Below are 16,205 nucleotides of genomic sequence, written 5' to 3' on the forward strand. Positions count from 1 at the left end.
AAAAACCTGGGAGAGCAGGTTAAGTTGGCCCTCTGTTAGCCTACCTCTGGGAGGCATAAGGTAGCAGGTGTTCTGTTTTGCGTTGCGAGTGTGTAGGTTGTGAGTAAGGAAGATGCGGAAGTAGGGCAATTGCTTGAATGTCTTTATAAGGAAGTGTTACTCCTCCTGGTCTAGCTGGAACAGGAGGTCGGAGGGCTCCAAGAGGGAGGTCTCCAGGAGGGAAGAAGGAAGGGAGAGGGGTGTGAAATGATCCGACAAGACTGGATCATGTGGAAAGCTGTGTAAGAGGAGTTTCATAAAGCCATTAGAGATGTGTGGGAAGACTTAGATGTTTAAAGAAAACCAAGCAAAGGGAAAGGTGAAGCATTTACCAACTCGAGGAAAAACAAAAATGTGTTCAAAAAAGAAAATGCAATCTCAACACCACACTTGGCTTAGTGTAAACATTACTTAACCTATTTATACTGAATAGAAAGCAGTGGACTGAGTCTAACCAGAGTATTCAAGCTGCTAATCATTCTGGAAGGATGGTGGCGAGGAAGACTCAGTCTAAGTGAGCTCAAGTCCTTACCTCTCACTGCCACCCACCACCAGCATCCTAGCTAACATTATTGAACACTTACTGTGTTTTTTATTTTTTAAACGACTGAGCACTTATTAGTTGGCCTCTTGTCTCTCCCGGGAGTCAGGAGGCTGCCACCACACAAAAGGCACCATGAAGCCTCCCAGACTGAGAAAAGAGGGATGTTTCTCTAGGAAGGAAAGGTCCCCTTGAATGTCCTGAAGTCAGCCTTTGGAATTCCTTCAGCAAGAAGAGGAGCATCCCGCTCAGTTTCAGGAAGTCTGTGGTAAACGCCAGGAACAGGGACCCATTAGAAGAGACTAGATGAATAAAGAAGGGCCCATGGACACTGAGCTGGAAGTGGACCCGAAGAGAAATCTGAAATACAGCTGACCTAGACCTCCAACTCCCGATGTCCACCACTCAAATACTAGAGGCTAATCTAAATGCAAATACAGATGGCTTTTGTACTGAGCCTAAATCCATTTAGACGGATGACCATGAGGGCTAAAGACATCCCGGCTTTATATGTAAGTGGTGATTCCTAGAGCACAGACGTGTACAGATGCTGGCACCTTTATGGGTTCAATGAGTGAAGGTCAGTGAGTTCTGGTCACTAAGTGTTCATGGCCAAAAGCCAAACTCCTAGTTTTACCAGAAATTATAGTTACCATTTATGGAGCATTTCCTCCACACTAAACTCTGTGCATATCTTATTTCTAGTACTCACATCACCAACCTTGTACTAGGCATCATACCCATCTTACATAGATAAGTAAACTGAAGCTTACAAAGTTGAAGTAACTTACCTAAGACAACACACTAGCTAGCAGTGGAATTCACACAGTCTCCGTTTGGCCATGTGGTTTCCATATTCCATAATATCTTACAGTATGAGCCTCTATTATGACTCTTCTAGAGTCTGGAGGAATACAGGGAAATTAATCTCTGCCAGTGGAGATATGTATAACTCAGAGCTCATGACCTACTGACAGTGTTGAATACAATTAGTTACCACATTAGAGAAATGCACTCTTTGAATTTCTAGGGTTAGGACAAGAGGAACAAAGTTGCTAGATGACCCAGGGTCAGGAGAAGAAGAAAGAACCGAGATTAGAGGGAGTGGAGGGCTAGAAGCCAGGTCTTTACTCCATGTGGGCCTGGCGTTTGCTTGAGACACATGCCTGGCATTTACCAGTATTGTTCCTCCTCTGTTTCAAAAACAAAAACAAACTCCCTGGATCCTGACATTCCTCCCACTAATGAACAGAGGCTAATCTTGATACCGTAGGACTGACGGAAAAAATAAACCAAAATGTGGGAAAGTTCTTAGACATGTACACAACAAACTGGCACATCCCAAGTTTTAGCTTTGGCACTTCTCAGGAAATCTGGAAAAGCTGACCCACTGTCACCAAGAGGCACCAACCTTCTACTTATTCATGTTAATTTGTGCACTTTGGTCAAACTCTCCAAAGCGTCTTCTCACTCTACCAACAGAATAATAAACACCAGATAAATATGTGAGGTGACAGATGTGTTAGTTAACTAGATGGGGGAAGTCCTTTCACAATATGTATGTACATCAAATCACCACGGTATTCACTTTAAATATCTTAGTTTTATATGTCAGTTATACCCCAATAAAGCTGATTTTTTTTTAAGTTTTTAATAATACCAGAAAAAACTATATGCTTTTATATTCTCACGCGTAAATGCAGAAGTTAACACAAATTGCACGGCACCCACTCTTCTTAAGCTAATGCCAATATTAAAACAAATTCAGCCAACAAGGACCTGCTATATAGCATGGGGAACTATACTTGATATTTTGTAATAACCCATAAGGGAAAAGAAGAATATATATATATATATACACACACATACACACACACACACACATGTATGTATAACTGAATCACTTTGCTGTTCACCTGAAACTAACACAGCATTGTAAATCAACTATACTTCAATAAAAAATAAAATATTGAAAATGACATCTATGTAGACGCATTTATTAAATAATTCGAGTTGCCAGAAAAAAGAGAAAATATCTATAAAAACATATAGGAAACAAAAAAAGGTACCCAATTAAAGAAAACTAAGAGAACAAAAGTAGAACCAGACATTTTTGTAGTACAAATATTGAAAAAGCTAGAAAGTTTTTTTGGAAAATGTTTAGACCTAGTGTATCATTTTCACTGCAATCTTTTACCTATAAACATAAAGGGGAGTTTTTTTAATGAATTTTTAGTGTACTATAGTTGGCTTACAGTGTTGTGTTACTTTCTGCTATAAATTTTAAAAAATAAATAAATTAATAAAATAAAATAAACAAATTCAAGTAAATTAGACCTATTTGCCAAGGCATATCCTAAAGTCACCGATTCGTGGGTAGTTCACATATGACTAGAGAAAGGAAAGGAAAATGAAGGAAGGACCAAGCAGGAAACTTACTGAGAGGTCTCAAAAAATAGACTAGAATTAAGGAAGGTGAATCAAGGACTGTGAAATCCAATTATGAAAGCAACAGGGAAAAACCTTAAATCAACCTACCCTTTGCAAATAACATAGGAAAAAGGTAGGAAAGCATCGTGTTGAGACATAACATGCTTAACAGTGACTTAAAGAGAAGCCGGCTTCGGAGGAAGTCCTCTCTCTGACATGCCTGGGAAGAAGAGGCAGAGGATGCTGTGGGTATGATCCTCAGGCCACATAATCAGCTGCACCTGAGGGAGGGCAAGGGTAAAGCACTGCAGGATGGCTTTCCCACTCTGCCACGACATCCCTCCAATAGTCCAGGCAGAGTAACGAAGGCAAACGGATACAAAGCAGAGCTGGGACCAAAAGTCCACACCTAAGCACTGGACCCATTCAGCCCAAAGACCTCACCTTTACGAGAGGATGCTACTGGTGACACGGGGGAGAAAGTGAAGGCTCTGTGTACACCATACAGCATTCAAGCCAACCTTTGAAACACAAGAACATTTCTATCCAAGCATGAATTTTGTACTGACCACAGGCCATCCAAGAGAAGTAAATAAGAGTCAAATTTGTTGTCTCTATTCAATTAAGGTTATATTTTAGGACAATGGCCTAACCCACATTTTTAGAAGAAATTCATTATTGCAAATATTTATCAAGGACCTACAATGTGCCAGGCACCATGCTACACAGTACAGATAAAACTACTTAAAACAGATACGGCTGTGCTGTCCTCAAGAAGCCCACCTACCATAAAACACCTTAATCTCTAAAACAACTGTCTGTACAGGCACTCAAAAGATTGAAATCACTAAAGCATCCAAGCAGGGCAGTATCCTAGCTGAGCACGTAAAAATCACCAAATAATGCACTGGCATAAGTCTCATCTTTTTTCTTAAGGACATCGGCCCTTCTTTAAATGTCAAGTACCAGAACACTAAGGAATACCGTTAACTTTCACTTATCCGGCTCATTTCTACTGAGTCACCCTGCAGACACTGCAGATACCAAGATGAGTACAGTCCAGTTCTTGTCCTCAGGAAGCTCATAATCTAGTAAGGATGAATTGTTAAGAATCAGAGAGGGCAAAGAGCATTCTCTGGAAAGAGGTCTGCGAGCTGTGTTCAAGAAGATTTTTGCAAAACTGACACAGAGTAATATTATTGCCTTTTTCTCCTTACAAATTTCCCCACTGCAAGCTCTGACATCAGAGCAGGCTCTTGACCTCTCTGCTATGGTGGAATGTACTTCATCAAAACAAGCTTGCTGCCACTTCTCAAATTACGAAATTCACTCTCCCCTCCCACTAGGGCATTCAAAGACATCTGAATTTTCCCTGGTCTGTGGTGTGGCTAAAGGCTGCTCCCAAAGACTAAATAAGGTGATATGAAGAAGGCCCTTTAAGATATCTGATCTGTGCCCTCCTGAATACTGAGGAGGAGGAAGAGGATGGTGATAATAATGATAGTGATTGATAATCGCAGCTTCAATGGACTCAGCATTGACTGTGTATCAAGCATTGTGCTAAGCAGTCTCAGCTCATTGTCATTTAATGCTCATGAGAGCCCTATTGGATAGGTCTATTATTTAATCCCCAGTTTACAGATGAGAAAACTGAGGATTGAAGAGGTAGAGACTTTGCTCAAGGACACAAAGCTAGAAAGTGGCAGAGCCAAACCCAGGTGTTTACCCAGTGTACCACGCCCTCCCTTAGCTGCCTTTTCCCCACATGCACCAACCACCTGCAAGGGGCAGGAGCCCAGCATGCCTTTTCTAATCCCCAAGCTTTTAAGTGTTATTGCCTCTGAGAGGTCCTACTTTCCAGAACTCACCCAGTTGACTCCTACTTGTCTTTCAGAACTCATTTGGTGTCACCTTTCTAGGAAACTTTCTAGACTGCCCCTCTCTAAGGTTTGATGTCTCTTCTCTGGATTTCCCCAGCGCGTGGGCACGGGCCCTCTCTCTCAGAGAACGTGCCATTCAGTCCTGAGCTGCTCAAGGTCGTGGGTCATTTCATACTCAATTTTGGAGCTCCAGAGCCTTGTGGAGCGCTTATGCAAAGCAGGCATCAAATCAACTGTGCTGGTTGGTTGAACAAATGATTGAGGAGAGAGAACTGAAGTTAAGGGCTTATTCCAGAACATTCTTTGGAGCCAGAGATACCCAAGTTCAAGTCCTAACTTGATTTCTTACCAACTTGACCAACTTAACTTTTCTTCTTTTTTTTTTTCCCCCGCCTTAACTTCTCTAAGCTTCAATCTCCTTTATAAAACAAAGGCTAGGAGTAGCATATAGCTCAAAAGGCTGTTCTGAGGATTAAGATTTAGAAGCATAGCTCAGTAAGAGGCATATAGTATGGCTCAGTAAATGTCAGCTATTAGTACTAGTAAATTACAGGTCAAAAACCAACTCATCAGTAGTAAAGGACTTGGTACCTAGCTCCTCTCTTTCCTCCAATCTCAAGGCTCTGAGCAGATACAGAGTTACTCCCCCTATAATATGGCTACAGGGTGGGAGAGATCACTTCCACAAGCAAGCCGGATCCCTTCCAGAGCTAAACATTTAAAAATTACTTAGGTTTTTCAATAAAGCTTTGAGGGGAAAAAATGTTTCACACATAACCTTGAATTTAACCTTTTCTACCAAGACAAGCATTTCCCTAGGAATTCATGACCTAGCTCAGAATAAAGCAGTTGCTACACTAACAACTACCTTTGACAGAGCACTATTAGTGATTGTATCATGCTGATCACTAGTTCAAGTTTAAAAGCTTAGTCATTTCATACCATATTGGTCAAAACATCCTTGGCTATAAATTAGACCACAGAGCGTTTCCCATTTTGCATATATAAGTGACAACACCATGAAAGATGTCAGAATTCATAGTTATATTTATGCTACTTTAAGAAATGTAATTTGCTTAATATGGTCTAACCCCATATTCAGTGCCACAGGAACAATTTGCTTTTCAAATTACATTTTCTTTAATAGGTTTTAAAACTCCATAGATTTCATGACAATAATTATGTAGGACTAGGAATGGCCTGGAAAAATTCTAAGATCAAGCCTCATTTTATATGTTCTCTTGACGCTGTAATGCCATATTAGTTCATGGATAAAACTGCAATCTAAGAGCTCTACAGTGGCTGCAGACGGCCAATGCTGCTGAAATATTCCAACTTTTATTTACCGGCCTTGATAAAGCACCACTGCATCCCCTCCTAGGCTTACAATGAAAACTTCAGAACATGGAAAGTTGGTTTTGGAAAGAGACCAGATGAGATGCGGTACTCATCTACGTGGTGGCCAGAGCAAACTTGCACCTTTTTCCTTCCATGCTTCATTGTTCTTGTACACACCGCCCCCCTCCAACAAAAGGCTTATTTATTACAGTAGATCTTAGTCTAAAAAACCAGAACATTAAGGAAGAAATTTGCCTTTTTTTTTCTTTTTTTTTTTTTTTTTTTTGCGGTACGCGGGCCTCTCACTGCCGTGGCGTCTCCCGTTGCGGAGCACAGGCTCCGGACGCGCAGGCTCAGCGGCCATGGCCCACGGGCCCAGCTGCTCCGCGGCATGTGGGATCTTCCCAGACCGGGGCGAGAACCCATGTCCCCTGCATCGGCAGGCGGACTCTCAACGACTGCGCCACCAGGGAAGCCCGAAATTTGCCTTTTATACACAATTTTAATCTACTCAGAGGCACAGTGAGATCAGTGAAGATGCTGTAAGTTGATATGCTGGCCCATGTGTTAGACCTATTTTATGTATAAGAGCAACACATACAAGGTCACATATATATATGATGAAAAGCTGCTCAAATCTGAAATATTGGCAGAATGATTATATTGGGAGCAGCTTTTACAGAACATATTCTTATAGGCATGTGTCAAAGAAAGTAAGAACAACTTCTAAAGTAGTGGCACTCAACTTGCGTGAAGATAACCAAATAAAATTGCTGGGACACTCTACCAGTGTCCTCTCTCCCATCTGTAGTGCCTTCCTTTTCCTCTTTTTTCTTCTTCTCTCTTCCTATATTATACTAGTGGTCTTGGCAGCCTATTGCATGGTCTAGCACCCCCAAGGTTACAGAGGTTGAGGATTCCTGCCATATAAACTTATGCTTTAATGTTTTCTGGTCAAAATAGGAGCCAGCCCTGGATATACTTCTCTTTACCTGCTGAGTTAACCAGCAAACAGTATGCTCCGTTGTGTTCCATCATCTAACTTTAAGAAGTTAGAGCTGCTCTTTTTTCTGAAGGAGTGGAAAGAGAAGATGCTAGGAAACTGGTTATACAGAGGAAGCTCTTACCTGAACAGCAGCGAGGCAGAGAGAAGGAAAGCTGACAAAGTACTTGTGTAAAGGAAAAATGGCCTCTCCTGACATTTCTAAGGCCAAGAGCCACTACTACACTATTGGATGAAAGAGAGGAAGCGAGGGCAGGTGATTCTGTTCCTTGACAAGATTCAAGGAAAGGAAGGAATGAAGCATAATTAGCAACGATGACCACGTGTCATCTTCACCACAAGTAAACTTAAGGGAAAGAGACGCCTGCAAGACCTGGAGTTCCTCTTGTCCGACTCATGAAACTAAACAGGTCTTGAAGATTACTTAACTCACTTTAGATCAACCAGCAACAGTCTGAGAGCTGGGACCAGCATTGGTGGTGAGATGTTTTCTCTCTCCTTAGCCTCATCCCGTAAAAGAATGGAGACACATCCAGTTACTCATTAAGGTGAAAAAGATCTAAAGACTCAAGAGCTTGGGCTTTGAAGTAAGAAAGTCCTGAATTTGAATACTAAGTTTGAATTTTAACTAACTGTAAAATCTTGGGCAAAGCATTTTAACTTCTCTGAACCTCGGTTTCCTCATCTGTAAGATGAAAGTAAGAGTAACTACACTTCACAGGGTTACTGGAAGGATTAAATCAGACTATACATGTAAAGCAGTTCAAATATTTGGACCACAAATAAACCCTAATGAGGTTTCTATTAATATAGCTATTACAACTGGAGGAAAGATGGTTAAAAAATTAGCACTCAAGAAATAAAAAGATTTGAAAGGTGACTCTAAGAACTAAAATTTATTTGATAATGTCTGAAAAATAATTAAATAATGTTAAGGTGAGAAATAAGAATTAAAATAAGTCCAAATAAGTCCAAATAAGAAAGATTTGCCATCAATTTGAAGTAGATTTGCCATCAATCTACTCCAGGAGAAAACATATTTAAACAAGTTATCAGATTACGATAGGTCAGGAAGAAAGCTTCACGACACAGTTAGCAAATGCTATTCTAATATATTTTTCACACCCACAGACAAACAACACTTCGTGTTTCTTTTCTAAACATAAAAATAAACTCTACTGGCATTCATGGTCCTGAGCTTAGAATGTACTCAGTAATTTTCCATGTCACTTTTGTGCTCACAGATTTAGAAATGCACTTCAGTTCCTAACAAAAATATTTATGCTCTGAAGTATTTATTGCTTCTGCTTAACTATATCCCAGTGTACAGATGAGAAAGGTATTCAAGAGGAAATGTGGAATAGTGTGCAAAATGTTCTAGAGCAGAAGGTCAAGCAACGGAACATACTTTACTTTATAAGTGTAACAGGATAGGGCTGGAAACAGAGTGAGGCTTAGCCCAGCCCCGCCTGGGGAGCTCAGCCCAGGTCCTCAAGGCAAGGAATTCTAGCTCCAGAGCACACAGACCGAATGCAGGACTAACACCAAGTACTGGAAACCCACTCAGACCCCAGCCAGGGGAAAACGGGTTCCTATTACCTGCCCCGCTTCCCCAACTTCAAACAGGTTAGCAAATCAGAGGTTTTCTGTTTCTTTTTTTAAGCAACACCTTTATTTTCAAATAAAACATTACAGATGAAAGCAGAACTGACTTGCTGACACCCATATATCCTCTATGACGCTCCCCCGCTCTGACACCTAGCCCCAAGTCCTGGGACCCCTAAAGTGACCAGAAAACACAACTTGAGAAGACAAACTAAATGGGAGCTAGAGAAAGATTGGAAGACCCTCAAGAAAAATTTATCTGGAACATGTAAATTTCCATCATTCAGTTTTAACTTGGTTTTTTCACTATACAGAATTGCTTTGGTAAATCATAAAAAATCTGCACAAGAATATACCAATTTTCATGGTTAAACAACAGGGAAAAAAGAATAGTAGAATTCAATCAACCTAGCTCAATCTAAATGTTTTTTTAAAAAGTTATAAAACTGTCAGAAGAAAATATATTACAAATGTGAAGGTATGGGTCTTTCCTAAATAAGATCCTGACCTCAGAAACCATATCAGATTTTATTACATAATCTAAAATTCCTGAATGGCTAAAGACAACATAAAGCAGGTTAGAAGACAACCACTTGGGAGAAAATACTTGTATCATATACAACAGACAAAAAGTCAATATCAAAGAAATCCTATTAATCTATAAGAAACTAGAAAAATGGACACTTTATAACTGAAAGACACAGGGTTAAAGAGCATATGAAGACACTCAAATGCTCTAATTATCAGGGAAATGTAAATTAAACACACATAAGGGGCCATTTTTTTTAACTCTCAAGTTGAAAAAAAATTAGAGATTGATCATTTCCAGTGCCTATGAGAATATGGTGCTTGTTATGGGAACAGACACAGGTAAGACCTTTTTAAGGGAAACCTGTAAAAACTTAAAAAGTGTGCATTGGGCTTCTCTGGTGGCACAAGTGGTTGAGAGTTCACCTGCCGATGCAGGGGGCGCGGGTTCGTGCCCCGGTCCAGGAAGATCCCACATGCTGTGGAGCGGCTAGGCCCGTGAGCCATGGTTACTGAGTCTGCGTGTCCAGAGCCTGTGCTCTGCAGCGGGAGAGGCCACAACAGTGAGAGGCCCGCGTACCGCAAAAAAAAAAAAAAAAGTGTGCATGACCTTTAATCCAGTAATTCTACTTCTAGGAATCTATCCTACAAGATTCTACATGTATTTATGCAAAAGGCCGTTTGCCTTAGCATTATTTATAATAGGGAAAACTTGATACAACTGAAATTTTGTATGGAACATGGTGCAAACATTTAAAAGAACTAGGATGTGTACATACTCACAGGACAGGGAGCTATTACCACACATCTCTGTGTGACAAAAGCCCAACGTAGTTTCTAATTTGTTTTTTAAAATTTTCTTTACATTTCATGTTGTCTATGCACATGCATAAGAAAAGGTCTGGGAGGACATACCCCAAACTGTCAGCTGTTGGCAGGGTGAAAAAAGGAGAATATAAAACTGTATCAGGGACTTCCCTGGTGGCGCAGTGGTTAAGAATCCACCTGCCAATGCAGGGGACACAGGTTCGAGCCCTGGTCCGGGAAGATCCCACATGCCGCAGAGCAACTAAGCCCATGCGCCACAACTACTGAGCGGGCGCTCTAGAGCCCACGAGCCACAGCTGCTGAGCCCGTGTGCCACAACTACTGAAGCCCATGCACCTAGAGCCCATGCTCCGCAACAAGAGAAGCCACTGCAATGAGAAGCCCGCGCACCGCAACGAAGAGTAGCCCCCGCTCGCAGCAACTAGAGAAAGCCCGAGTGCAGCAACAAAGACCCAATGCAGCCATAAATAAATAAACAGATAGGTAGATAAATAAATACAAACTACTATCAGCACGTTGTTCCCAATTTAAGAAAACACACATACACACACGTACACATACCCATGCATACATGCAACACAGAAAAGGACAAAAGAGGTGATGTAGTGATTATTCATGGGTGGTAGGATGCTGGGTGATTTATTTTCTGCTTTAAAATTTTTTCTATATTTCTTACACTTTCTACAATGATCATTATTACTTTTATATTTAGAAAAATATCGTGTTATGCTTAAAATGTTATAATGAAGTGCTTGCGGGAGCTTTAAAAATCTTGAACAAATAATATTTATTTCCTGTCCCAAGTATAATATAATAACTATTGAATATAACAGTATTTAGAATTCTGTCCCAAGAACTAGACCTAGGGCAAAGTCCTCCTTGCTCTTTCCATTTTAACTCTGATTCTCTAGACATGGCTCACAACCATGATACCGATTAATTTTAATAAAAGCATATAATTAACTACAGGCTCTAAACGTTGTCCCAGGTCACTAAGACCTAGAATAATTATAGAAGGTATCATGGAAGAAGGCAACATTGGGCTGAATCTTAAAGAATTCAGAGAAAAAGAGGACATGAACCCAAAAGTCCCTCCAATTACCTCACTATTCATCTCTTCTCAATCTGATGGCTCTCAATGTTTGAAAATTGTCACTTAAACACCTAGCTTCCCAAAAGACACTCATATATGACTCCATAATAATGAAATATATACTGAAACATATCTAAATATGCACACCTATATTTAATAGTGTATATTTTTAATGTCTCCAATTCCTACCCCAAAAAGAAAGACTTCAAGGCCAACAGTCTACAAGGTATCCCGGTCACACTGCTGGTGGTGTAACTTTCATGGCAAGCAATTTGGCAATATCTACTAAAATTTCAAATGCACAAACCCTTTGACCCAGCAATTCTACTTCTAGAAATTTATTCTAAGACTCATATGTGTGTGAAAAGATTCTTTGTAATTGCAAAATCTGGAAACAACCTAAAACCCCATCACAGAGGACAGGTGAAATAATGGTGTGTACATAAAATGGAAAAATTAATGAGGAGGCCCTATATAAGCTGAAATGAATGGCTTCTAGGATAATAGACACCACTGACATAAGAGCAGGAGTGATGCACTAGGTTGGTGGAAACAGTCGGGGGAGAGATATATACGTTTGTATTCCTACAAAATACCTCTGGAAGACTACATTAAGAACTATTAACAATTGGCCTCTAAGAGGGGAACCTGAGGCTGGGGATCAAGGGTACGTTTAAAATTCTGCATTTTGTTCATCTTTCACCCCTTCAAATAAAAATAGAGATAATTTAAATTTTAAATTCAATACATTTTATCTCTGCCCTCAAAAGAAAACTTCAAAGCCAACACTTTACATAGTACAACTGCCCATCTGTGTGAACTCAGAAAGTCTGCCAAAGTTCACGTCACTGTAATTTTTTAAATGGTTAATATGTCAAACTCTCTGTAAAGTTGTTATATGACTTCTAATTTAAGTATAAAATTTCAAAAAATGCCTGAGACAACTCCAAAAAAGAAAATAATACTCAGCTTTGTTTGATGTCTGATACAGAAAACACTCTTCATATTACAGGAAACTCAACTTCAAAAGCCAATACATTTCCTACAGGAACTCTTGGTCCTGGGGACACATCTGTACCAGCCCCTTGAGGAGGGAAAGGGCAAACGGTCCTACCTGCGAGTGTCTGCCAGCAACTCTGTGGGACATTTTCTCACTGTAGGCAACGAATCACAATTCCTGTTGATGGCATTTTGGCTTATAAAGTATAACTTAATTCTAAGACAACTGTGAGGATGTGCCCAAGAATAAAAGTTCTCCGCAGAACATTCTCCCAATTAAGTACCACATACTCACATGTGTCCATGCTGCTGGTATATTTGTGGCAATCATGAAAGATATCTGAAAAACTATCTTTTAGTAGTCTGGGACAAAAGGCGTAGTCACATCCCAGATTCCCAATTAGAAGGGGCCATAGATCTCCCTCACTCCCTTGCCAGGCAAATGTGCAGTCTCCTATTCAACATCCCCAAGGCAACTCAAATTTTGTTCAAACACCCCAACTTTCCTCATTCTTCCATAGGACTCAGCTTCACCTCTCCTGAGCGCTCTCTGCTTGAGGCTTCTCAGAATCAGAGCCGCCCTGGCAGCAATACCATCCTCCTCCATCTCAGTAAATGAAAACTCTTTTTTGGTTCCTAATACAAGTGGCTCGAAGACAAGTGGCTTCCTGAATACATTGCTTACTGAATAAATCTCTCTCGGGAAGTCCAACGTCCTAAGGTATCAGGACCACCGAGGGGCAGACAGAAATGAAAGTTCAGCAATCAATTCACCACTGGTCTCACCAGATTTCCACGTCTATAAGGAACCTTGGCTACCACAGAAGCAGAGCGGATGAGGGGATAATTTGTTACAGCCTATCTAAGGTCTTCATAAGAAAGTCTGAAAGAAACATGAAGCCATCAAGGCCTGCCTGGCCTGGCATGACAACATCTGTAGGGCATGTCACGGTGCCTCGGGTCCCTGCATTATGACTATGAGGAAAGCACAGAGCCATTCCAGGGGGTGAGTGCAAGCATTAGAGGAAAGATTAAAAGACACCTGGGGCTTCCCTGGTGACGCAGTGGTTGAGAGTCCGCCTGCCGATGCAAGGGACACGGGTTCGTGCCCCAGTCCGGGAAGATCCCACATGCCGCGGAGCGGCTGGGTCCGTGAGCCATGGCCGCTGAACCTGCGCCTCCGGAGCCTGTGCTCCACAATGGGAGAGGTCACAACGGTGAGAGGTCCGCGTACCGCAAAAAAAAAAAAAAAAAAAAAAAAAGACACCTGGTATTTGGTAATTATTCATTACTGTGAGGAACTATGTCAAACACTAACAACAAGAGTAGTTGAAGAAAACTAACTACAGTAAAGATTAAAAAGTATTGTAATTGACAGGCTGTGCAGTTTTAAGTCAACATCAAAGTTCAAGGAATATTGGGACAAACAGTTGATATTCATCTGGCAGAACTGGAAAAAATGTTAAATTTTCTTTTCATATTTTGATTATATTAGGGTGTGACTATAATAATATTATAGTCTCATAAACCATGAGAGAGCTGGTTAAACAGAGAAAACTTAATCGATGAAAACGTACTAAGAATTCTATGAACAAGTAGCTATAAACTCTTTAAGAAGGGACCCTATTCATGTTTATCCCTGTTGAATTTCTACCTAACACTGTGCCTGGAACATATTAGGAGCTTAACAAACACTTGTTAAGGAAATGAATTGAGATCACCAGGTGTAGAATAGAGAAAAATTAACTTAAAGCCATTTTCCATGCCATGTACTCAATTCTAAGAGAAATTGTTGTGAAATGTTTTTATTGTGTTGGTTAAGAGCCTGGGCTTTAGAGACAGAGATCTGAGTTTAACCCAGTTCTGTTTCCTACTAGCCAGGTAAATGATGTACGCTTTACACGCCTGTTTTCCCAGGGGCAAGATAAGCCTCTTCTTGCTACAATACAACTCAGAGAGTGGCAAGGATTAAATAAGAAAAAATATATGCAATGAAAAATATTTGTTATATTAATTAAATATTTTTATCATTTAAAAGCTAAGGAGGGCTTCCCTGGTGGCGCAGTGGTTGAGAGTCCGCCTGCCGATGCAGGGGACACGGGTTCGTGCCCAGGTCCGGGAGGATCCCACGTGCCGCGGAGCGGCTAGGCCCGTGAGCCATGGCCACTGAGCCTGCGCGTCCGGAGCCTGTGCTCCGCAACGGGAGAGGCCACAACAGTGAGAGGTCCGCGTACCGCAAAAAAAAAAAACTAAGGAAAATGATAGGCATTTTCATCTAAGCTTTGGGGGAAATATAGCATCTGAAGGTCAAGGAATTAGAAGAAATTATCAAAGAAAATTATCAAGAAATTATCAAAAACAGAGTTATTTGATTATGTGAAAGTGTTCCATAATGACACGTAGCACAATAATGTTAAAAATAATATCACAGAAAATATATATGTGGAAAACATAAATGAAAGTGTTGTTATTTTTTTTTTTATTTATCTATTTTATTTATTTATTTTTGGCTATGTTGGGTCTTCGTTGCTGCGCGCGGGCTTCCTCTAGTTGCGGCGAGCAGGGGCTACTCTTCGTTGCGGTGCATGGGCTTCTCATTGCGGTGTCTCCTCTTGTTGCAGAGCACGGGCTCTAGGCACACGGGCTCCGTAGCTGTGGCTCACAGGCTCTAGAGCTCGGCTCAGTAGTTGTGACACACGGGCTTAGCTGCTCTGTGGCATGTGGGATCTTCCCAGACCAGGGCTCAAACCCACGTCCCCTGCACTGGCGGGCGGATTCTTAACCACTGCGTAACCAGGGAAGTCCCAAAGTGTTATCATTCTTATATCAATTATTTATATAGGATGTAACCAGATTTCCCTCAAAGTTTTTTAACAAGACAGTAGAAAAATTAAATGAGAAGTTGTTGAAATTTGTAATTTAAAAAACCTACTAACTACTACATATAAAATAGATAAACAACAAAGTCCTACTGTATAGCACAGGGAACTATTATCAATATCTTATAATAACCTATAATGAAAAATATGAAAAAGAATATATATATATGTATAACTGAATCACTTTGCTGTATACCAGCAACTAACACAACATTGTAAATCAACTATACTTCAATAAAAAAATTAAAAACCTATTAATATATCTTATAGGTAATATATATTAGTAGCCTAACCCTACAAAAGTGAAGTATCTCAAAAGAAAATTCCAACCCAAAACAACAAAATCCAATTAACAGAGGGATTTTGAGTTTTAAATTCAAACTGTGAAAAATAATCATATTAGTTTATATTTAGTGAAATCTACCATTAAAGAAAAATATAAATATGGTTTTGCTAAAAATAAACAATAGTATTAACAATAAACAATAGTATTAACAATAAGAGAGCAAGCACTATTTATGTTATTATTTAGTATTTACTATGATACTATTCTAAGTACTTCATAAGAACTAACTTCAAAATAATCTCCAATGATACATAAGAGGTAATCTGACCTAAACTTATATCCAGTATTGAGGTTGGCATGGGAAAAGACGTTAGAAGACATTCTGGGCATGGCTTCTTTGTCATAGCTCAGTAATCAGAGGACTAAACCTTATTTAGACACAGCTTCCCCTCTTCCATTCTTATCTCCAATATGCAGGTGCATAGTTGCAAGACAAGATAAACTTTAAAAACAGAGTTTAAGGAGCAGAAAAATAAAATCCAGCATTGCATTTTCACTTCAAATCTTGGTTCAGGATTGTTACATTTCCACCGACTCCCCAGGGGCTCGTTCTTTCCTCTCAAAGCAAAGTGCAGCACCTTAATACATAGTCTTGTGCTCCTACTATTGCAATGTCCGTCTATGAACAACCAGTTGGGGCAATCAGCAAAAATCATATGACATATTTAGCTGCAGGAAGAGCAGAGACTAACATCA

The 16,205-nt window shown here is 40.2% G+C and overlaps 1 protein-coding gene across 1 annotated transcript in view; it reads right to left on the bottom strand.

The window, feature by feature from the left end:
• The window catches only part of PTPN14 (protein tyrosine phosphatase non-receptor type 14), a 175,809-nt gene that overhangs the window by 122,270 nt on the left and 37,334 nt on the right, over window positions 1–16,205 (bottom strand). The window lies entirely within an intron of this gene.

This window comes from Mesoplodon densirostris, chromosome 2 (assembly GCF_025265405.1).
Source record: "Mesoplodon densirostris isolate mMesDen1 chromosome 2, mMesDen1 primary haplotype, whole genome shotgun sequence".
NCBI lineage: Eukaryota > Metazoa > Chordata > Mammalia > Artiodactyla > Ziphiidae > Mesoplodon > Mesoplodon densirostris.